Here is a 23,815-nt window from a genome sequence, read left to right on the forward strand (position 1 = left end):
ATGCTGTTTTTATGGGGGTGCTAAATTAAAACTCCAACTCAGCCTTGAAATTGAGTTTGAACTACTGCATTTGATAAATGTACTTTGGGTCTTGTATCCAAATAATATTTTTGAGAGGACATCCTTGGAGTTCCAGTATTTCAATTTCTGTAAACTTTTATTCATTCTATCTGCTTATATACAAAATAAAACAATCAGGGTGTGTAATAGAGCATAGAAATTGTTGAGTAGTAGGTTAAAAAGATAGATTTTAAAAATATTTGAATATAACAGATAACTGTTTTCAGCATTAGAAACATGTTCAACAGAGAACAAGTAACTCAGCCCCATAAAACTGTCACCCATAATGCTTTGCTCAGAGGTTTGTTGGAGGATGAATTCTTCCTTTGTTCCTACATCTTTTGTTACAGACTCGGATTTCTTCCTTTACGGGATTTTCAAACATTTGGAACTATGATAGCTGACAATTTTCTGAAGCTAAAATACATCAAGCAGTGAAAGAAATTTGACCTATTATGTCGGCTCTTACCAAGCCACATGACAGTGTACATTTTGTTGATAATCTATTGAATTTGGTAGAAAGATAAATTTATGTTCCTTCTAGCTCTAAACATTTACAATAATGCTAAAAAACCTCTTGACTAAATGTTAAGATAAAAATCCTATAAAAAAGCAATAAAGGCAATGGTTAATTTTTTTCTCATTCTGGACATGTTATCAAAATATCATAAAGAAGTCTTGGTACTCACAACTTTTGGCACCAGTCATTTTACCTAAACCACAACTTTCTCATTCAAGTGGTCATTTCTAGGTAGTTGTAAATAGTTAATGTAAGTTTTGCCCATTTTAAACACCCTATTCATTTTCAATTCTATTAGGTATTTGTTTCCCTCAGGTAAAATACAAATCTGATATAGATTGTGACAACAGGAATAGTTAAGAAAAAATGTAGTTGCAACATGATTTACAAATGACTCTTTCTTTTCTAAAATAGGACATAACTATTGAAAAATATAGCCCATGCAAATGAAAATTAACACCTACATTATGACCTCTAGAGAGAACCCATGCCCTAACCCTACTATTTCCATAGTGAGACACCTTCAGGTAATCAATCACCCTGACTCTCCATTCTCTCTTTTCTGTCAGGGACTGTGAGAGAAGAAACTGAACGTGAACATTAGGACCTTTCTTTTATTGTCCCCTTTTATGGCCTACTGCTTATAAAGTTCACTTACTTTTTAATCTAATCACTTAAAAACGGAAAAAGAACTCAGTGTCTTCTTGTAACCATGAGATCATGTAGGAAATTCTGCCCACTATAAAAATAACATAATTGCAAATCCTCTTGTCCATAGCTTCCAGTCACACTTTTGAAGGTAGTTTTGTTGGTAATAAAGCTGGCATTTTGATGTCTTTATATGTACATCTTTTCTAAGTGTACCTATCTCTAGGGAGTTCCAAAGTTGGGTGATAGAAAAGATACAACTATTAATTACAAGACAAACTATTATTCTATAGTATGTATCCATCTTTGAGCTTTATTTATTCATTCACACATTCACTATGTCCTGCTGTGAATTCAACATAATACTCAAGCACTCTGATCTGCCTCAGCTTAACAACCTTTAAATAAAGGTCATTATTCAAGCACATATTCACAGGGATGGTAAGCTAATTCATTGGTGAAACTGGACAGTGGGGAACAAAGTATATTTATAAGTTTTAATGCAGATTTGTAGGGTTCAGGAGTAAAAGTTAAGTCAAACGACTAATTGGCTGGAGGCCTAGTGGGAATGGGTTGGAAGGGAAGGTTAGTGAGTGAGAATTTTAAGCATAATCGTGCAGCAAGCTAGGCTTGGAGAAAGGATCCTGAAAGAGGCGCTCAGTGGCTATGGCCTGGAGATAGACAGATCAGAGTGTGCTGAAAGGAAGGCTAGAATATAAGTATTGACCAAACTGAAAAGTGCATTTTAAGCTATTATAAAAAACAGTGCTATCCTGCCAGGAGCCTGCCTGGCCTGAAATAGGCTGAAGCAGGACACAGAGTTGGATATAGGGCTTTAAACTCTATGCTGGATGCTGACGCTGATAGTTCTAAAAAAAAATCTAAAAACTTTCTTGCTTATTCTGTGATTAAAAACTTCTGGCTTGGGCAATTAACACCTGTTGCTCAACAGCAAGAAATTAAGCAAAGAACTAATTGCTAGGGCTTCTTTCTCCCTTGCCCAGAAGCCTCACCTCTTGCTTGCTAGGCAGGAGGGAGGTTTGGAACAATAAACTTTTATTGAACCATGAGAAGAGAATCACACTCACAGAAGGAAAACTTTTACACTTGCAAATATGCATAAACACATACATTCATATACATATTCATGCACGCATACTCATACACCTGCACACACTCATGTTGGGCTCAGCTTCTATCTAATATTTACATATACACATACACACACATCCAAACACACGCACAGGGAGCAAAAGCTCAAGCACCAGTGTATAAAGAATTCACTCATTCCGGGTGAAAAAAATAAGCTTCAACCTTTATTGCATAGCAAACGAAAAAGCTACCCTTTATTACTAAATGAATTAGCCCAAGACTATAAGAAAGAACATCTTTAGTAAGACTAAGTCTGCCTGCCTTGTTGTGAAGAAAAACACTGTTCCATTCCATGTAAAGAGAAGTCTTCCCACTCGTCCTACCCTCTCTGAAGTTCCTTGTTTGTGTCTTTCTCTCTTGCATTCTGCATACTGCTCTCTTCTTTCTCCTAACTCTCTCTCTTCTTCTGTCACCTAATGGCATTGTTTCTAATTTTTTGTATCTTTTCTTTTTTAGGAGAATAGATCACATGCTATTCTTTTCAAAAGCTCACCATAAGTTTAAACATAATTAAAATCATAATTTAAATAAGAAGTTTAAAACAGACATGTTTACATGCATTCTCTTTAAGACTAGTTATCTAGCTAGATAATCATTATCTGTCACTAGTTCCACAGATTCATTGAGAATCTAAAACTATAATTTTTTGTGTTGAAATTAACATTGAAGTTTTATGTAGATAAGCCCAGTGAATATTTTATCTTCTGTCCTTGTACCTATAATAAGTCATTTGTTCTCTTTTACGACTTTTGGTTAATTGTTTTACATCTCTAAAGGAAGTTACTTCTAAATTGTAAATTTGTATCAATGCCTGTTTTCTATCTCAGAAGCAATTAACTCATGACATGTGAAGACTGGCAGAGTTCTAATTACAGTTTTTGTATCAAGGAAAACTCTAGTTGCATCCCTAATTATAAAGGACTTAATATTTACTAGCATAATTTTAGGAATTCTTACAGAATCATCATTAGGAATATATATATATATATATATATATATATATATATATATATATATATATATATATATCTTAGCCTCTCCTAGATGTCTACGGACAGTATCCTATGGGCAAACATACTTTAAATCTGGTACGTCATTGTAGATCAACATTTTTTGACAGTCCTTTAGCAACTGTTCTCACTCAGGCCCTACGCAAATTGAAATATTTTTTTCATGGTGCTTTTGTGAATAGGCAACAATACTGTTATTAGATTAAAAAATAAAATAAAAATATAGTTAAGACAAAGCAACTAGATTCATCCTGCTCCTTTGCAATGCCTGTCAGATATGCATTTGTAAGGAATGATGTTTGTAGTTTCAGTTCATGTAATTCCCAGGTCTTTGAATTTTAGCTGGAATTATTAGTGTGCCTTAAATCTGCTTGTTATCATTTTTGCCCCGCCTCTGAGTCTGGGGATTATATGATTATGATTATGCATAAACATACTCATCTATCAATTCTTTAAATCAATTATTGGAAGATCAATGATTTTGAGGTTTTTCACAATAAAGAACATACATTTGATTATTGATTAAGTGACAGCTCCTTTACTAATATTTTAAAGCTCTTTTACTAACATTCTTTTTTTTCTTCCCCAATATCTTTTATTTTTTCCTTTATTTTTATTAGATATATTTCTTTATTTATATTTCAAATGCTATTCCCTTTCCTGGTTTTATGCCCCTAAGCCCCCATCCCCTCCCCCTTCCCCATATGGGTGTTCCTCTCATTCACCCCCCTTGGTAGGGTCAGATCATTCTTATTCTCACTACTAATAATAAACATTCAGCATCCTGTGAGTTTGCCCTGTGTGACATCCAAGCCATACTTTTAAACGTTTTCTGTGTATTATTTTCTTCTGTAGTTAATCTCTGAAAGCATTTTTTCTACATGTTACAGAACAGAAACATAGAAGGGATGCATTACTGAAAGTTATAACAGAGCCACGGTATAAAGATCATCCGAGGACTTTCTATCCAAGGACAGCAGGCTTCAATAATGAGATGCAATACTCATCAGTAAAGACAACACACTGGAGGTACCCTTCCCTTAACTAACTGCTTTCATTATAATGTCAGAAATAATGTTTTATGGAGCATGTGTGTCATATGAAATTTTAATCATTCAGTGTAAGTTTTCATTCCACTAGAAGCATACTAAGTTCAATATGTTCCACACTGTCACTTGGTCAGAATAGACTTCCTAAGAGATTTCCCAACACCACATGGTAATACCTTGTTTTAATTTAAATGGATGCTTCCCTCAATTTTCATATTGGTCATTTGATCATCAAAGAACTAAGTAATAAAAATCTGAAATAGCATGTCCTAAAACTTAAACATTAGCAAGACTCTTTAAATCAACCTTTGACCAAATAAAACATCAAGAAGAAAAACATGAAATTATTTAAAGCAAAGCAATAAAAACAAGAACATCAAACCTAAAGAAAATATAGAATTATTTCTCAAACAACATGTGCAGTTTTGGGCTTATGAATCTTATTTTAAAATAAAAGAGCTCAATATTTAATTGAATACATTTGAAACTTACCAGCAAATTTTAAAAATTATAAGACAAACTGAAGCTGGTAATCCCCACAGAGACACTTCTGGATAGAGATCTACCTAAGTAACTAAAAAGGTAAGCAGGTATGTAAATATATATCCATAAATGGACACATATGCACATGCTTAAGTTAACCACTCTAGAGTATGAAGGCTTTCAAAAAGAATCTAGGAAACTACATGTCCAGTAACATGAAGTACAAAATTCATATTAATCAACACTAAAATCTCAATCAAATTAAAACTAGGTGTATTGATCACAAAAATAGTTTGAATGTGTATATCAAAGTATGGAAAAGATGGCAAATAAATAAATGTTTACATTATCAGAATAAATGTAGGCAATATGGAAAGAACACAAATTTATCAGAGAGGATAAGTAACAGCAGAAATGAAGATTGTAGTTGTTAAAGAAGACATGAGAGAAAGTTCAACCATGGAAAGGTCTGAGATTCAAATTAATGTAATAACTGCAAATAGTCCTTACACTATATATATATATATATATATATATATATATATATATATATATCACATATATAAATATAATATGTAATGTATTGTATGTGTTATATATGATATATTACATATATGTGCTTGTTAAGTAATTATTAAGTGACTAGACCAAATAAAAACTTTTCACAACAAAGTAAGTAGTTATCAAGCAGAGACTAGCTAAATGTATTATGCCTTACTAGTCATACTATAGACTAATATATAGCTATATCCACATGGACATCATGTATAGCAGTTGCCACCAAGGCTTCTTAGAAGCTGGTGATGAGTAAGGGAACAAAGGACACCTTCTCTGAATGGTATCAGTGCATGGATACACGCATGCACGAGAGTAGTCATACATGTATGAGTAGCTCTCAGAGCAGGAAAAGATATAAAATAATATAGCCCTGATGCGAGTATCCATTGTCTGTGATGTGGAAACAGAAAGATGAAGAGAGCAGTGACAATTAGTAAAGAAAATTAATAAATTGAAAATAATGGGCTGGCAGTGAGCAAAATGTACTGACTGCCAAGACTGACGACTTGAGTTTGATTCTGGGTACACACCTGGTAGAAGTTAGCACCAGGTCCCACAGATTGGACCTGGCTTCCATATGTTTGCCATGGTGTGCGTGCTTGTGAATGAATGCACACAAAGTAACTATACACCTACATACACAATAAATAGATTATAATTTAAAATTATTTCTCGAGGAACATGCTATAAGTTAGTTTAAGCCCTTGTACAAAATTCATATGTATTTTAATATATGGCACTATTAAAGATGAAAATTCCAACTGATGAAAATAATAGAATAGAAAAAAAAAACAAAAAAGAAAATAATAGAGTAGACAGATTTAGCATTACTAAAAGTGACTGTTGTAGCCATTTATGTCTAGCTCTAGCTCTGGCATTCGTTTCTCGTTCACCATACACAGGCACTGCAGAACACAGGCAGGCACTAACAGAGCATGGTTAGCCATAAACAGCTTCTTCAAACTCTTCCCCACACAATGGAAAGAATAAATAGTAACTGAACTGTTAATTGGGGTAGGATTGTAGAAAGGAAGGGGGAAAGCTGAAAGGAAGGATGCAAACAGACTAAACCTTAGCATCAGGTCCGGGTATGGAAGGGCAGAAGTGGCTCCTGGGATTGGAGTGCCTTGCTTTAGGGTGGCTTTTTGCTGAGTTGATGTTTTGCACCAGAATCCTCTAAGTACTGATGCGGGAGCAGATAACATGGAAGCACACAGGCCCATCTCTTTGGAGTTCCACTTGGGGGAGGAAAGCCAAAACCAAGTTAACACATTCTGGAGGCAGTTTCAATGATGGTTTACCATCAGATAATACTGTGATAACCTGGGGCATGGAGCAGATGTCAGAATTCATGGAAGAATCTTGCCTGGGGACTAGATATCCAGGCAGGGAACACAGTAAGTGCAAACGCTCTAAGTAGGAATGGCCTTGCTTGACCTAGGATGAGAGGTACCACAGAGAGGGCTACAGCTAAGGATGGGTCCTGAGCGTCCAGACCTTTGACTGCTGCAGGAGTATCAACCAGTAACAATTTTGAATAATATTGCAAATTAGAAGAAGTTTCTAAAATCTCCATAAGCAAACTACCAAGGAAAACAAGTTAGAGGTGCATGGTTGAACCCAGGCTTCTGAGTTCCTTTAGTACTTGGGTCAAGCCCAGGGCTGCGGCTATATAAGGAAGCAGGGACTACTACACAGGTCAGAAAATACTTAAGGAAGCTTTTCCACTTGAGGAAAATTGACTCTAAGGCATGAAGGAGAACCATGATAAACTGAAAAGGCAGCCTAGAAACAAAATTGTCCTGTAGACCTGTGGTGCACAGGTTCCAGATAAAACTCCTTGTATTATGTGGATGGCAAGATTGCAGGGAAAGGCTGAGGGGGCTGCCCATTACTAGTAACATACTTGCTCTACAAGGAGTTCTTACCAGAAAGAGCTCAAACCCACTCTAGAGCCAGTGTACACTAACTACCCAAAGCCAAGACAGAAAGAAAAAGGTAGAAAAGCGTTAAATGAAGTAAAAAATTTCAATTAAAAAATGTCTACTTCAAGGGAAAATTTAAGTGGAAATTTTCTGAGAAATTCTGGGTGCTTTGGGCACATGTTTACTTGTCTACATTTAACAAAGTCTCTGAAAATATAGATAATCGGTTAAGATTAAGAGTCACTCCCCACTCCCCAGGACACAAGAATCACAAGGTCATGAGCAAACTTTTAATTTGAAAGTTTTCCTTATTGAATTTTGGTTCTCAGAGGGTAAAGTCTAATATAGACAACTATTGGATTTTACTGGCTTTCTGGTGAGACTAAATTAAAGAAATGTTCATCCCGGTTTTTAGCTTTCCTCTAAATAAACAGCCCTGTGCCTATGTTAGGAAGAAAATTCCTTGTGCCAATTAACTTTGTAGAGCTTACTTGAGCAAAACAAAACAATTCATGAGTCAGGTACCTCCTAGAACAAAAGCCCTTGAGACAGTTCCAGCAAAAGGCATCAGGTAACATTTGTAAGAAAATGGAAGTTAAGTCACACATAGAAAATAACTTCACTGGCTACAGCCTAGTCAACCAACTAGTTAATTGATTACAGCTACCCTAGTTGTTTAGCGCCTGCTCCCCTGGCAGAGGACTGTCTACAATCAACAGAGCCCAGCTACTATGATAGAACTTGATAATTGTTTTAGTCTCTTGGCGCTGTTGTATGTGCCCACTTAAGACTTCCCACAAAAATCTCACTACCAGACACTGTCTAAGAGTCTTCTGTGGATGGCTACAAATTATCAGTGTGAACTGGAACTGTTACTTTTAACTTTTGGGAAAGCGTGGACATACATATGCTCAGTCCCAACTTTCAGCCCAGTCTATCCTAGTGTGAGCTGAGTGTTTGCAAAGGCTGCACCAAGGGCATCTTTTTTTAAAAACAAGAATATGATTGTTTCTTAGCCATACAGTTTTCACTTAGAAATGCCTGCCAGACACATACAGATATCAGTACTTGTATTATAAACCCCAAGCTGCTGTAAGCGCTACAGTTTAGAATTTAAACGTGGCTGGGAGAATCCATGACTTCATTAATCCTGGTCCCTATATTGGGAAACATGTTTGCTTTGGGCAATCTTTGAAACCTTAGTCCAACAAATGAAGAAGACTTGTGTTTGTTCACAGTCTCTAAACTCACAGAGCTGAAATGAGATCATATACAGGGAGTCATTCCGTACAGCTGGCTATTACCTACTTCGTTTGAGTTTGGGCAATTGCTAGTGTTTTCTGACTCTTGAGAGATTACTAACAGCTGTAAACACATGGGTCTGTTTGGTTAATCCTCTTGAGATCTAAGAAAACAGAGATTTGGGGGACAGATGAGAGAAATGGAAAGTACTTCAGGCCAGAGATGCTGGGGAGGGGCCCAGACATAAAGCAGCTGCACACAGGAGGCCTCTTCCGAGGCCACAGAGAAAAATAAATGAGAAAGTGCCTTGATAATATTTAGAAATTAAAATTTAAACGGCAACAATTACTTAAAGGAACCTTTTGGGTTGGGTTTTTTTTTTGTTGTTGTTGTTGTTGTTGTTTTGTTTTGTTTTTGTTTTTGTTTTGTATTGTATTTTTAAGCCTGTTGGCACACCCTCTTTTCAGTTGTGGGTTTATGTGGTTTGGACTGTCTTGTCATTCCTGACAGCTATTACCAATCCTGTCTGGCTTGCTTAGAGGGAACAGAAGCTGAACTTGATTTGAGAAGCTGACTTCAGACATATTTTCTCAGTTCTGTGTATCAGTGAAACAGATTTAATATTTGTGCTTTCCAGACCCACTGTGGCTTCTTTCTCTCTCTCTCTCTCTTCCTTCCTTCCTTCCTTCCTTCCTTCCTTCCTTCCTTCCTCTCTTTCTTTCTTTCTTTTATTTGTGGAAGGCAGGGGAGGAACTCCTGGGTGAGGTGGCAATAAATACACACTCAAAACACAATGAGGCTCTGGCCTGCTCCTTTCTGGGACCCAATGTACACTGTCGTAGCTAGTGAGTGTCCTGGTCATGAGCCCCCAGTACCTGCAGGAACACCTCTCCATTTTGCCTGAGGCTGAGATCTCCTCCACTTTGTCAGAGATTGGCTCTCAGGAGAAGACCACAGTGCATCTGACTTGTACCAGAGGCTGCATCCAATCAATGTAGCCAGATAGATCACCCCATTAGCTCTTCCCAACAGACCATTCTACAAAGAAACTAATGAATTTCAGGACCTCACCTAAGGGCATTGAGGCCAGGTTGGGAGCCTTCTCATTCTGTATTCTCTGCCTTTTTCCCAAGGAAAACCAAGGATTTCTAAAGCCTAAAAGGGCTGTAGTGGTCTGATTCTAACCTCCTTGGGTGTTTAAACAGCATTAGAGACACCAGGGTACTTGCTTGGGGCAGAAAGCTAATGGAGGGGGTGGCAGGGGCAGTGTGTGAGACTGAAGTGAGAGAGCTTGTCTCTACATTTGGAAGTGTGTGTTTCAGGCTGCACAAGCCACCTGAAGGATGTGAAAATCTATCTGCTCTGGTGACCCCTGCCACCCTTGCCAAGGGTTGAGGGGTTTCTTGGGTCTTTAATATTCAGTTTCAGGGCAGCTGGAAAAAAATTCTTTCACGAGTCATTTTTTTTTTTAATCCCACAATGCTAGCATTTAAAAAGCAAACGCAAACAGAAAAGAAAATCAGCTATTATCAAAGTAATATTAAGCAGGGAACTGTCCAGAGAACAATTTGTCAAGATTACTAGCGTTCTATAGAAGAGTAAAGACGGTGAAATCCCATTTGATGTTTTCAAACACGCAAGACAGTGCTCATCCAAAATCAACTCCGCCTCTCATTAAGGGAGCATGCTACAAAATAAATAACTGCTGGCTTATGAGGCTTCTGGGCACTGAGGTCTTAGTCCATGTCTGAAATACAGCTGAAAACCCTTAATGCGATACAGGGGCATTTGCAAGCTTGCCTCTCCAGCCCCACCCCAGAATCCCAATTCAATAACAGCAGTAAAAGTCAGAAGTTTTCCAGGCACAGCCACTCCTGCCTCAGAGTGAATTCATATCTGTATACGCTACAGTTTTGACATGTGTGGAAGCTAGAACCGCTGAACAGGGTAATACAGGAAGCTGTGAGCCGAAAGAGACATAAAAAGCAATTATTCCCATTATACAGACTCGTAGGTTCTTCACAGTACATTTACAAAATGCAAAAAAAAAAAAAGGTCCTAGGGGCTATAGATGAAGGAAAAGTAATAGGATGTTCAAATATATATATATATATTCCTGACCTCGCCTACTGACATAAAAGGGGGGGGGGTGGTAGAAACATGGGATTAAGAGAGCTGTATTTGAAGGGAAATGACAGGAAGCAGGTAATAGGGGAACTCCCACGTTAATGGTAAGCAATAACTAGGACACATTTCAGGCTAATAATATCTACGTTTTAATATTGACACGTGCCTTTAAAGATAATGAGGAGAGCACTGATGTCGGTATTTAATTAAGCCAAGCGTCTGCAACCGTTCTTAGAAGGAAAACCTGAAGTTTGCGAGCCGTGGCCTCTCAATTGTGCTTTCAATAAATCTTTTCTTTGAGCATTCTAAGGAAATGTTGCAGTTCAGCCGTTAACCCTGTGATGCTATTAGTTTTACCCAACTTGTTTCCAACTGCGATTCCAGCAAGAAACAAAAATATATCCTTCACAGCTTATCACACATTGATGTGTTCATCCTTTCTCCGGTTATCAGTTGGAAATGACTTGGACATGTGCTGGAAAGAGATGTTAGATACTTGGCTCACAGAAATTTGATTAGCTCGATTTAAAATAAATCCTTTCATTGTTCATGTTATATTTAATATTGTTTAAAATGATTGTTCGAAAAATCACCATCCTGACTTGAGAGAAGCGGGAAGTAAATATATTTTTGTACCTCGGTTCTAATTTTCCTTTGCGTCACTATCTCAGTGTCCCAGGACAACACTGGCACTGCTTGTTGTTCTGACACAAAAGAAATTCCATCTTTCAATGTCTTCACTTAGCCCTGGGTGTTGTCCTGAGCCCACTGTAGTTTTCCTGGCGAACCTAACCACACAAGACCAAGCCTGGTCCACAAAGGACATTGGTAAGCATCATCCTGGTGAAGCAAATGAATCGTTTAGAACATTTTTCTTACATCTCCAAGGAGATCCACTTACCTTCCTTAGGAGATTCAACAAGTTACCAATGTTCACCTGGAGAGGGGTTGGGGGACTTCAGAGGGTGAGAAAGCAAGCCATCCCAGCCAGGTGCCTTCTCTCTGAAGAACGCAGACGCTCAGGGGGCGGGGCCGAGCAGCGCAGGGAAACCCCCAGGGTAAACTTGGGCTTGGGACAAACCGAAGCTCCTGGGACAGTATCCAGAGAGCTCAGGGAGCCTAAAGGCTCTAGGGAAAGGCCAAGAGTAAAAGGAAAATCCAAGCTAACTTGTGTCACCCAGGCTTGCGGTGACCCTGGGAAGGGGGTATCCCACCCACACTGAGAGTCCAATCAGTCTCTCCCGTGTTCTCACCCGCTCCTGAGGAAGGGCAGAGTCCCAGTAGTGTTGAAAACAGGAGCCGAGCGGAGCCTGAGCAACTGGTTCTGTCTGGGTCACCGGCACCTCTGCTCTACCAGGTGACCTAGGTGAGACTGGCTAGCCATCTCCCCTGGCAGCGAGGCTGGCGCGGCGGCTCTGCACTCTCCTCCGCTCTTGCTCCCGGGCTTCACTCTCAGGATCGCAAGGGGGCCAGCTGCTGGTTAGTCACAGAGCAGCTGCTGGCTAAGGGGCAACTGGGTAGCTAGTGAATTCAGAATCCCTGCACTGCAAAGGAAGGGAAGCTGCTCTGATTACCGACTCCTGGGATGGCTTGGCTTAAAATCCTGGGCAATCTTTTAAAGCTCTTAGAGTCTGTTTGTTTCCTTCTGCTGCAAAAGAGAAATGATGATAATCTTAGTAGGTTCTTTAAGAACTAAATGGGTAGCTACAGTTAAGTATGCCAAAATGGTCGTGGTATATATTAAGCATTCATTAATTTTTGTAAGTACTCATAACAGTGAGAATTCATTTTAGATTCAAATTAATCCATTCCCTCATCCCCACTGCTCTGTTGGTCCTTGCAATGGCCTCTTAGTTTGAAAGACCTCTCTGAGGTTATGGATGTTTGAATTCTCATAGCTGTCAGTGAGAGAGGAGAGTTCTGCGGTGACTCTAATGCGATTTCTGTGAAGTCAGAAATGGCTAAGAGGAGTCATTAGGATGCAAAATAGGATATATTAATTCAGAGATTCACAGGGTCAGTGAATAAGTTAGACTCTTTAAAGGAATAACAAGGACAGGGTCAAGGGTGCGACTCTGAGCTTCAGGGTAGGACACTAACAGCGGTGAGAAGCCATAGGGAATTCTCCAACCACATGATACCAAGGCTTTTGTGCAAGATCATGGGGTGACATTTAAATCATACCTCCAGAGATTGTCTGTAAAGGAATTCTAGAGTCTGACTGTAAAGGAATTCTTGGTGGGGTAGTAACAACCTCCCCCTCCCTCCCTCCCTCCCTCCCTCCATCCTTCCCTCCGTGTGTGTGTGTGTGTGTGTGTGTGTGTGTGTGTGTGTGTGTGTGTGTGTTTATATCTCAATTGTGAGCAAATCGAGGATCCAGGTAGGAATAAGTCTTTTAAGACTTTACAAGTTCAAGATCAGGGTCTGAGAGAGTTTAAAAGCCATCTGAGGAACTGGCAGCCATACTAAAAGGCAGATCAGCAGATAGCTAAGAGGAGGCGGGTCTTTGGAGAGCTAACATCGAAGAGGAATGAAACTGGGAGAGATGACCTGTCTGTCAGTCTGAGAATGTTGAGACGCAAAAGGTGATGAGCTGGAGGAAAAGGTCCGTTCCACACGAATCCCTCTACCACAGAAAACTAAAGCTCCCCAAAGTAATAGACACCACCAGCCAGGCTCGTGTATCTTATACAGCAATGCAGCATAAGCCACACCCCTGAAGCCCCCACAGGAAACCATAGAGCATCTCCATGAAGCAAACAGGCCTGTGATGGAACCGTCTCTGGCTGTGCCCTTCTCACGCACCCCACTGGCCAATTCAACTACTTTGCCTCACGGTGTGTTGGAAGCCTGAAGCCCATCCCCAGGGCTTCCACTTTGCTCTAGGCTCTCCCCTTTCCCCTCTGTTCTTACTGCGGTGGAATGAATTATTCACCCTAGCTTTCAGATGGGCTCATTCTCTCCCACTTAAATAAAAATCCAAACCAATTCCCTGAAGGCCTTAAATGTGATACCACCACAGACTATTCTGTGGTTCCCGTTTGTTTCCTTACCTCTCACTCCCTCATCGACCAGCTCTGGCCAAGCTCTTGAACCTGTAAGGAATGATCCTGTGGGGATGATCACTTAGCTAACTGTTGATAAATGCAACGGGCTTTTTTCACTCCAGGCTTTCTTGGCCTTAGTCAGCTAGATTTTCATAAGAGTTTTTACTCTTGGCCTGGCTTTGACAATACTGACTAGTTTTGCTTGACTATTTACTCTGAATCTCTGGCGACTCCGTTTCTATCCTTTGGAGTTTTCGTTGGTTCCTTCACAACCATGTAATACAGAAGCTCCTTTAAGGCCCAGTGTCAGGCTTGCTTCTCTCTCTCTCCTAATTCTGTATTAACTTTCTGAGCATTATTTTTATTTTATTTTATTTTATTTTTAGATATATGGTCTCCTGTAGCCCAGGCTGGCTTCACTTTCACTATATAGCTGAGGATGACCTTGAACTCCTAATCCTCCTGCCTCCACCTCTCAAATATGTGACTGAGCATTCTTACCTAGGTCAGTGGCCTCCGGTAACATTTGGAAGTGCATGCGGCTCTCACCATCGTAACTCTTGGTAAAGGAAGTCTATTCTGCATAAGAGACTCTTCACATGGACAATGTCTAACTCAACATCACGAAAACTCAGTACATGTGAATGGCAGATTGCAGGCTTCACAAAGTTCATCTGTCAGCTCTTTCATGACATTACAATCTGCCCTTCTTAGTGCTGGGTTAAATATGAACCACTCCTGTAAAGCAAAGGACACTGTCAATAGGACCAAATGGCAGCCAACAGATTGGGAAAAGATCTTTACCAACCCCACATCCGATAGAGGGCTAATATCCAAACTACACAAAGAACTCAAGAAGGTAGACTCCAGAGAACCAAATAACCCTATTAGAAAATGGGGGGCAGAGCTAAACAAAGAATTCTCAGCTGAGGAATGCTGAATGGCTGAGAAGCACCTAAGAAATGTTTAACATTCTTAGTCATCATGGAAATGCAAATCAAAACAACCCTGAGATCCCACCTCACACCAGTCAGAATGGCTAAGATCAAAAACTCAGGTGACAGCAGATGCTGGCATGGATGTGGAGAAACCTGAACACTCCTGCATTGTTGGTGGGATTGCAAGGTAGTAGAAATTAATCTCTGGAAGTAGAGGGAAAGAAGAATCTGTGAAGGAGAGAGGAGGGGGAGGGAAAGGGGGGAGCAGTTCAGATATGGGAGGAGATGTGGGGGAAGTACAGAGGGTCAAGAATTTGAAAGTAGGTGTGTAGCAGTGGGGGACAAGAAACTAGGGGTAGCCTCTAGATATCAGGGATCCAAGAGGTTCTAAGGAACCAATGGGGAGGACATTAGCAAAAATACCCAACAAAGGAGAGATAGAGAGAGATAGAACTTGGAGAGACCATATCCAGTGGATAGGTACAGCTCCCGGTAGAGAGATGGAGCCACTCACCCACCTCAAAATATTAATCTAGAATTCCCCCTGTCAAAAGGAAATGCAGGGTCAAGAAGTGGAGCAGAGACGGAAAGAAAGGCCATTTAGAGACTGCCCCACCTAGGAATCCATCCCATCTGCTATACCAAACTCAGACACTATTGCTGATGCCAAGAAGTGCTTACTGACAGGAGCCCAAATATAGCTGTTCCTGGAGAGACTCTGCAAGAGCCAGACCAATACAGATGCCGATGTACACAGCCAAACATTGGACTGAGTGCAGTGACCCCAATGAAGAAGTTAGGGCAAGGACTGTAGGAGCTGAAGGAGTTTGCAACCTCATAGGAAGAACAACAATATCCACCAACCAGACCCCACAAACTCCCAGGGACAAAACCACCAACCAAAAAGTACGCAGGGGATACCCATGGCTCTAGATGGGTATGTAGCAGAGGACTGCCTTATCTGGCATCACTGGGAGGGGAGCCCCTTGGTCCTATGTAGGCTTGATGACCCAGGATAGGGGAATGCTAGAGCACTGAGGCAGGAGTGGGTAGGCTGGTGGGGGAGCACCATCATAGAGGCAGAGGGGAGGGAGTAGGGGATAGGGGTTTGTGAAGGGGAAACTGGAAAGGGGGATAGCATTTGAAATGTAAATAAATAAAGCGATCAATAAAACAATGAAAAAATATGATGAGACCTAAGTCACCAAGTGAGAGCAAAGTGCAGAAACTGGGCACTAACAATAGTAAAGAAAGAAGATGAGAGACTCAGCCATTGACAGCTTCTCTGGGTCTGCCTAGACCTTTCACTTTGGGGGTGGGGAGGAGCCCAGTGTTTAAAAGTGGTGCCCATGTCTATTTAATAAAGACATATTGATCAATAAGGGACTGACTATAAGCCATCAGAGTATAATGGAACCAAAAATGTTAATTTCGGTTAACATTAATTTCTTTTTTTTTTTTTAATTAACTTGAGTATATCTTATATACATTTCGAGTGTTATTCCCTTTCCCGGTTTCCGGGCAAACATTCCCCTCCCCCCTCCCCTTCCTTATGGGTGTTCCCCTCCCCACCCTCCCCCCATTGCCGCCCTCCCCCCAACAGTCTAGTTCACTGGGGGTTCAGTCTTAGCAGGACCCAGGGCTTCCCCTTCCACTGGTGCTCTTACTAGGATATTCATTGCTACCTATGGGGTCAGAGTCCAGGGTCAGTCCATGTATAGTCTTTAGGTAGTGGCTTAGTCCCTGGAAGCTCTGGTTGCTTGGCATTGTTGTACATATGGGGTCTCGAGCCCCTTCAAGCTCTTCGGGTTCTTTCTCTGATTCCTTCAACGGGGGTCCTATTCTCAGTTCAGTGGTTTGCTGCTGGCATATGCCTCTGTGTGTGCTGTATTCTGGCTGTGTCTCTTAGGAGCGATCTACATCCGGCTCCTGTCGGTCTGCACTTCTTTGCTTCATCCATCTTGTCTAATTGGGTGGCTGTATATGTATGGGCCACATGTGGGGCAGGCTCTGAAGGTGTTCCTTCAGTCTCTGTTTTAATCTTTGCCTCTCTATTCCCTGTCAAGTGTAGTCTTGTTCCTCTTTTAAAGAAGGAGTGAAGCATTCACATTTTGATCATCCGTCTTGAGTTTCATTTGTTCTAGGCATCTAGGGTAATTCAAGCATTTGGGCTAATAGCCACTTATCAATGAGTGCATACCATGTGTGTCTTTCTGTGATTGGGTTAGCTCACTCAGCATGATATTTTCCAGTTCCAACCATTTGCCTACGAATTTCACAAAGTCATTGTTTTTGATAGCTGAGTAATATTCCATTGTGTAGATGTACCACATTTTCTGTATCCATTCCTCTGTTGAAGGGCATCTGGGTTTTTTCCAGCTTCTGGCTATTATAAATAAGGCTTCGATGAACATAGTGGAGTACGTGTCTTTTTTATATGTTGGGGCATCTTTTGGGTATATGCCCAAGAGAGGTATAGCTGGATCCTCAGGCAGTTCAATGACCAATTTTCTGAGGAACCTCCAAACTGATTTCCAGAATGGTTGTATCAGTCTGCAACCCCACCAACAATAGAGGAGTGTTCCTCTTTCTCCACATCCTCTCCAGCATCTGCTGTCACCTGAGTTTTTGATCTTAGCCATTCTCACTGGTGTGAGGTGAAATCATAGGGTTGTTTTGATTTGCATTTCCCTTATGACTAAAGATGTTGAACATTTCTTTAGGTGTTTCTCTGCCATTCGGCATTCCTCAGCTGTGAATTCTTTGTTTAGCTCTGAACCCCATTTTTTAATAGGGTTATTTGTCTCCCTGCCGTCTAACTTCTTGAGTTCTTTGTATATTTTGGATATAAGGCCTCTATCTGTTGTAGGATTGGTAAAGAACTTTTCCCAATCTGTTGGTTGCCGTTTTGTCCTAACCACAGTGTCCTTTGCCTTACAGAAGCTTTGCAGTTTTATGAGATCCCATTTGTCGATTCTTGATCTTAGAGCATAAGCCATTGGTGTTTTGTTCAGGAAATTTTTTCCAGTGCCTAAGTGTTCCAGATGCTTCCCTAGTTTTTCTTCTATTAGTTTGAGTGTGTCTGGTTTGATGTGGAGGTCCTTGATCCACTTGGACTTAAGCTTTGTACAGGGTGATAAGCCTGGATCGATCTGCATTCTTCTACATGTTGACCTCCAGCTGAACCAGCACCATTTGCTGAAAATGCTATCTTTTTTCCATTGGATGCTTTTGGTTCCTTTGTCAAAAATCAAGTGACCATAGGTGTGTGGGTTCATTTCTGGGTCTTCAATTCTATTCCAATGGTCTATCTGTCTGTCTCTGTACCAATACCATGCAGTTTTTATCACTATTGCTCTGTAATACTGCTTGAGTTCAGGGATAGTGATTCCCCCTGAAGTCCTTTTATTGTTGAGGATAGTTTTAGCTATCCTGGGTTTTTTGTTATTCCAGATGAATTTGCAAATTGTTCTGTCTAACTCTTTGAGGAATTGGATTGGTATTTTGATGGGGATTGCATTGAATCTGTAGATTGCTTTTGGTAAAATGGTCATTTTTACTATATTAATCCTGCCAATCCATGAGCATGGGAGATCTTTCCATCTTCTGAGGTCTTCTTCAATTTCTTTCTTCAGAGGCTTGAAGTTCTTATTGTACAGATCTTTTACTTGCTTGGTTAAAGTCACACCGAGGTACTTTATATTATTTGGGTCTATTATGAAGGGTGTCGTTTCCCTAATTTCTTTCTCGGCTTGTTTCTCTTTTGTGTAGAGGAAGGCTACTGATTTATTTGAGTTAATTTTATACCCAGCCACTTTGCTGATGTTGTTTATCAGCTTTAGTAGTTCTCTGGTGGAACTTTTGGGATCACTTAAATATACTATCATATCATCTGCAAATAGTCATATTTTGACTTCTTCTTTTCCGATCTGTATCCCCTTGACCTCCTTTTGTTGTCTGATTGCTCTGGCTAGAAATTCAGGAACTATATTGAATAAGTAGGGAGAGAGTGGGCAGCCTTGTCTAGTCCCTGATTTTAGTGGGATTGCTTCAAGTTTCTCTCCATTTAGTTTAATCTTAGCAACTGGTTTGCTGTATATGGCTTTTACTATGTTTAGGTATGGGCCTTGAATTCCTATTCTTTCCAGGACTTTTATCATGAAGGGGTTTTGAATTTTGTCAAATGCTTTCTCAGCATCTAATGAAATGATCATGTGGTTTTGTTCTTTCAGTTTGTTTATATAATGGATCACGTTGATGGTTTTCCGTATATTAAACCATCCCTGCATGCCTGGGATGAAGCCTACTTGATCATGGTGGATGATTGTTTTGATGTGCTCTTGGATTCGGTTTGCCAGAATTTTATTGAGTATTTTTGCGTCAATATTCATAAGGGAAATTGGTCTGAAGTTCTCTTTCTTTGTTGGGTCTTTGTGTGGTTTAGGTATAAGAGTAATTGTGACTTCATAGAAGGAATTCGGGAGTGATCCATCTGTTTCAATTTTGTGGAATAGTTTGGATAATATTGGTATGAGGTCTTCTATGAAGGTCTGATAGAATTCTGCACTAAACCCGTCTTGACCTGGGCTCTTTTTGGTTGGGAGACCTTTAATGACTGCTTCTATTTCCTTAGGAGTTATGGGGTTGTTTAACTGGTTTATCTGTTCCTGATTTAACTTCGGTACCTGGTATCTGTCTACGAAATTGTCCATTTCCTGCAGATTTTCAAGTTTTGTTGAATATAGGCTTTTATAGTAAGATGTGATGATTTTTTGAATTTCCTCTGAATCTGTAGTTATGTCTCCCTTTTAATTTCTGATTTTGTTAATTTGGACATACTCTCTGTGTCCTCTCGTTAGTCTGGCTAAGGGTTTATCTATCTTGTTGATTTTCTCAAAGAACCAACTTTTGGTTCTGTTGATTCTTTCTATGGTCCTTTTTGTTTCTACTTTTTTGATTTCAGCTCTGAGTTTGATTATTTCCTGCCTTCTACTCCTCCTGGGTGTATTTGCTTCTTTTTGTCCTAGAGCTTTTAGGTGTGCTGTCAAGCTGCTGACATATGCTCTTTCCTGTTTCTTTCTGCAGGCACTCAGCGCTATGAGTTTTCCTCTTAGCACAGCTTTCATTATGTCCCCTAAGTTTGGGTATGTTGTACCTTCATTTTCATTAAATTCTAAAAAGTCTTTAATTTCTTTCTTTATTTCTTCCTTGACGAGGTTATCATTGAGTAGAGCATTGTTCAATTTCCACGTATATGTGGGCATTCTTCCCTTATTGTTATTGAAGACCAGTTTTAGGCCGTGGTGGTCTGATAGCACGCATGGGATTATTTCTATCTTTCTGTACCTGTTGAGGCCCGTTTTTTGATCAATTATATGGTCAATTTTGGAGAAAGTACCATGAGGAGCTGAGAAGAAGGTATATCCTTTTGCTTTAGGATAGAATGTTCTATAAATATCTGTTAAGTCCATTTGGCTCATGACTTCTCTTAGTCTGTCTACGTCTCTGTTTAATTTCTGTTTCCATGATCTGTCCATTGATGAGAGTGGGGTGTTGAAATCTCCTACTATTATTGTGTGAGGTGCAATGTGTGTTTTGAGCTTTAGTAAGGTTTCTTTTACGTATGTAGGTGCCCTTGTATTTGGGGCATAGATATTTAGGATTGAGAGTTCATCTTGGTGGATTTTTCCTTTGATGAATATGAAGTGTCCTTCCTTATCTTTTTTGATGACTTTTAGTTGGAAATTGATTTTATTTGATATTAGAATGGCTACTCCAGCTTGCTTTTTCCAACCATTTGCTTGGAAAGTTGTCTTCCAGCCTTTCACTCTGAGGTAGTGTCTGTCTTTGTCTCTGAGGTGTGTTTCCTGTAGGCAGCAGAATGTAGGGTCCTTGTTGCATATCCAGTTTGTTAATCTATTTCTTTTTATTGGGGAGTTGAGGCCATTGATGTTGAGAGATATTAAGGAATAGTGATTATTGCTTCCTGTTTTATTCATATTTGGATGTGAGGTTATGTTTGTGTGGTTTTCTTTTCTTTGTTTTGTTGCCAAGACGATTAGTTTCTTGCTTCTTCTAGGGTATAGCTTGCCTCCTTATGTTGGGCTTTACCATTTATTATCATTTGTAGTGCTGGATTTGTAGAAAGATATTGTGTAAATTTGGTTTTGTCATGGAATATCTCGGTTTCTCCATCTATGTTAATTGAGAGTTTTGCAGGATACAGTAACCTGGGCTGGCATTTGTGTTCTCCTAGGGTCTGTATGACATCTGTCCAGGATCTTCTGGCCTTCATAGTTTCTGGCCAAAAGTCTGGTGTGATTCTGATAGGCCTGCCTTTATATGTTACTTGACGTTTTTCCCTTACTGCTTTTAATATTCTTTCTTTATTTTGTGCGTTTGGTGTTTTGACTATTATGTGACGGGAGGTGTTTCTTTTCTGGTCCAATCTATTTGGAGTTCTGTAGGCTTCTTGTATGCCTATGGGTATCTCTTTTTTTAGGTTAGGGAAGTTTTCTTCTATGATTTTGTTGAAGATATTTACTGGTCCTTTGAGCTGGGAGTCTTCACTCTCTTCTATACCTATTGTCCTTAGGTTTGATCTTCTCATTGAGTCCTGGATTTCCTGTATGTTTTGGACCAGTAGCTTTTTCCACTTTACATTATCTTTGACAGTTGAGTCAATGATTTCTATGGAATCTTCTGCTCCTGAGATTCTCTCTTCCATCTCTTGTATTCTGTTGGTGAAGCTTGTATCTACAGCTCCTTGTCTTTTCCTTTGGTTTTCTATATCCAGGGTTGTTTCCATGTGTTCTTTCTTGATTGCTTCTATTTCCATTTTTAATTCCTTCAACTGTTTGTTTGTGTTTTCCTGGAATTCTTTCAGGGATTTTTGTGATTCCTCTCTGTAGGCTTCTACTTGTTCTCTAAGGGAGTTCTTCACGTCTTTCTTGAAGTCCTCCAGCATCATGATCAAATATGATTTTGAAACTAAATCTTGTTTTTCTGGTGTGTTTGGATATTCCGTGTTTGCTTTGGTGGGAGAATTGGGCTCTGATGATGCCATGTAGTCTTGGTTTCCGTTGCTTGCGTTCCTTGGGCAAGAAATGGCTTGCCTCTCGCCATCAGATTATCTCTAGTGTTACTTTGTTCTGTTATTTTGACAGTGGCTAGACTGTCCTATAAGCCTGTGTGTCAGGAGTGCTGTAGACCTGTTTTCCTGTTTTCTTTCAGCCAGTTATGGGGACAAAGTGTTCTGCTTTCGGGCGTGTAGTTTTTCCTCTCTACAGGTCTTCAGCTGTTCCTGTGGGCCTGTGTCTTAAGTTCACCAGACAGGTCACTTGCAGCAGGAAAGTTGGTCTTACTTGTGGTCCCGAGGCTCAAGTTTGCTTGTGGGGTGTTGCTTATGAGCTCTCCGGAGCGGCAGCAACCAGGAAGATCTGTGCCGCCCTTTCCGGGAGCTTCCGTGCACCAGGGTTCCAGATGGCATTTGGTGTTTTCCTCTGGTGTCCAAGATGTGTGCAGGGTGCAGTCTCTTCTGGTTTCCCAGGCGTGTCTGCCTCTCTGAAGGTTTAGCTCTCCCTCCCATGGGATTTGGGTGCAGAGAACTGTTTATCCCGTCTGTTCCTTCAGATTATGGCGGTGTCTCAGGCGCAGCGGTCCTCCTGCTCCTGGGCCCTCCTCTGCGGGAAACCAGAGGCCGTATACAGTTTCCTCTTGGGCCAGGGATGTGGGCAGGGGTGGGCAGTGTTGGTGGTCTCTTCCGCTCTGCAGCCTCAGGAGTGCCCACCTGATGTGGCGGTGAGGTCTCTCTCCCACGGTGTCTGGGAGCAGAGAGCTGCTGCGGGCCAGGATCCGAGGGTTTGGGCAACATTAATTTCTTAATTTCTCTTCCACTGTGATACCCGAGTATATTACTCATGTGCCTGTGGTACAGATGGTATGAGTAAATCCACTGTGCTTAAATAGTGCACACAATTACATATAGCACGGGATACTGACAATATGGACAGCTATGTTCCTGGTTTATCCATTAACTCTCTTACATTGCTTGTTATTAAAATTTATTCCTTCTATCTATTAAAAAGTCTTAGTGTAAAACTCTGCAATGCTATACTGACAGTAGCCTCATTTATCTCAGGCTTATGAACTCTCTTGATGGGGTCAAGGGACATGTCACAGACTGACCTACACTGTTTAAATTTATTTTAGTGTACTCTAAAGTATTCCCTCCATGTTGAAATTACCTAGCAATGCTGTTTTCTAAATCTGTGTAAACAACTCACATCTATCTATATTCTTCTGATAAGTGGAAAAATCAATGGTGTTTGGTACAAATAAAAAATGGATTATTAATATAGATATTAATATAGCAATGTTATAAATTTCCTGAAGCATTTGTCCTTATTACATTTAAAGGTTCATTATATTACTGCAATAGTACTTTAATTTGGGGAATATTGCCTGAGTCACATGAAGACAACCTTACGTAATGAGGCCCAGAAGAAAACAGAAGATTGTAAACCACACAGGGACACTTTGACAGATGGAGGGAAGAGAAATGGAAGGGAAGAGTAGACAGAACCACAACTCTAGTTGTGGTCATTTCTCATCCAGTGCCACTGTTTGTAACTCAGTTTGATGGCTGTTTTAAAGGGAAAATAAAATTAATTTTTAAACGATGTTAGAGAAGTCAAATAATGAATATGTTAAGAAAAACATGTATTGCCAAACCAGTAAAATACAGATTAATATGTGATCTAAGTATCATTTTCCTATTTATATTACCAATAATATCCTTTTTTCAGTTGGTAAGGAAAATAGCATTATACCTTTAAAAATAAAACTTTTGAAAAGCAGTCAGTATAGAGCAAATTTCAATTTTGTTAGGTAAGCTCACTCTTGGGAATATGCTCACTGGACAGTGCTACATCACAAATACTGGAAGCAGGAAGTCATTTATTAGTTCAAAGTAAAGGGTGAAAAAGTAGGAGAAATGTGGTATCCGAACACAATGATATTTATATGGTCATAAACAGTATTAGTTACAATGTCAA

The 23,815-nt window shown here is 40.0% G+C and overlaps 1 protein-coding gene across 6 annotated transcripts in view; it reads right to left on the reverse strand.

Annotated features, from left to right (window-relative positions):
* Npffr2 (neuropeptide FF receptor 2) overlaps positions 1-23,815 on the reverse strand; it is a 284,733-nt gene that overhangs the window by 35,670 nt on the left and 225,248 nt on the right. The window contains exon 1 of one of the 6 annotated variants that reach the window (XM_087584389.1): positions 12,028-12,236. The exons of 2 other annotated variants lie outside the window; for them this stretch is intronic. The gene's annotated coding sequence lies outside the window, so the exon portion shown is untranslated. Of the gene's footprint in view, positions 1-11,675; positions 12,275-23,815 lie in introns of those variants that run through there. 3 more of the 6 variants (XM_087584390.1, NM_023980.2, NM_001412396.1) reach the window with 3 other exon arrangements.

The sequence above is a fragment of the Rattus norvegicus genome, chromosome 14 (assembly GCF_021556685.1).
Source record: "Rattus norvegicus strain SHRSP/BbbUtx chromosome 14, alternate assembly SHRSP_T2T, whole genome shotgun sequence".
In the NCBI taxonomy this organism is placed as follows: domain Eukaryota; kingdom Metazoa; phylum Chordata; class Mammalia; order Rodentia; family Muridae; genus Rattus; species Rattus norvegicus.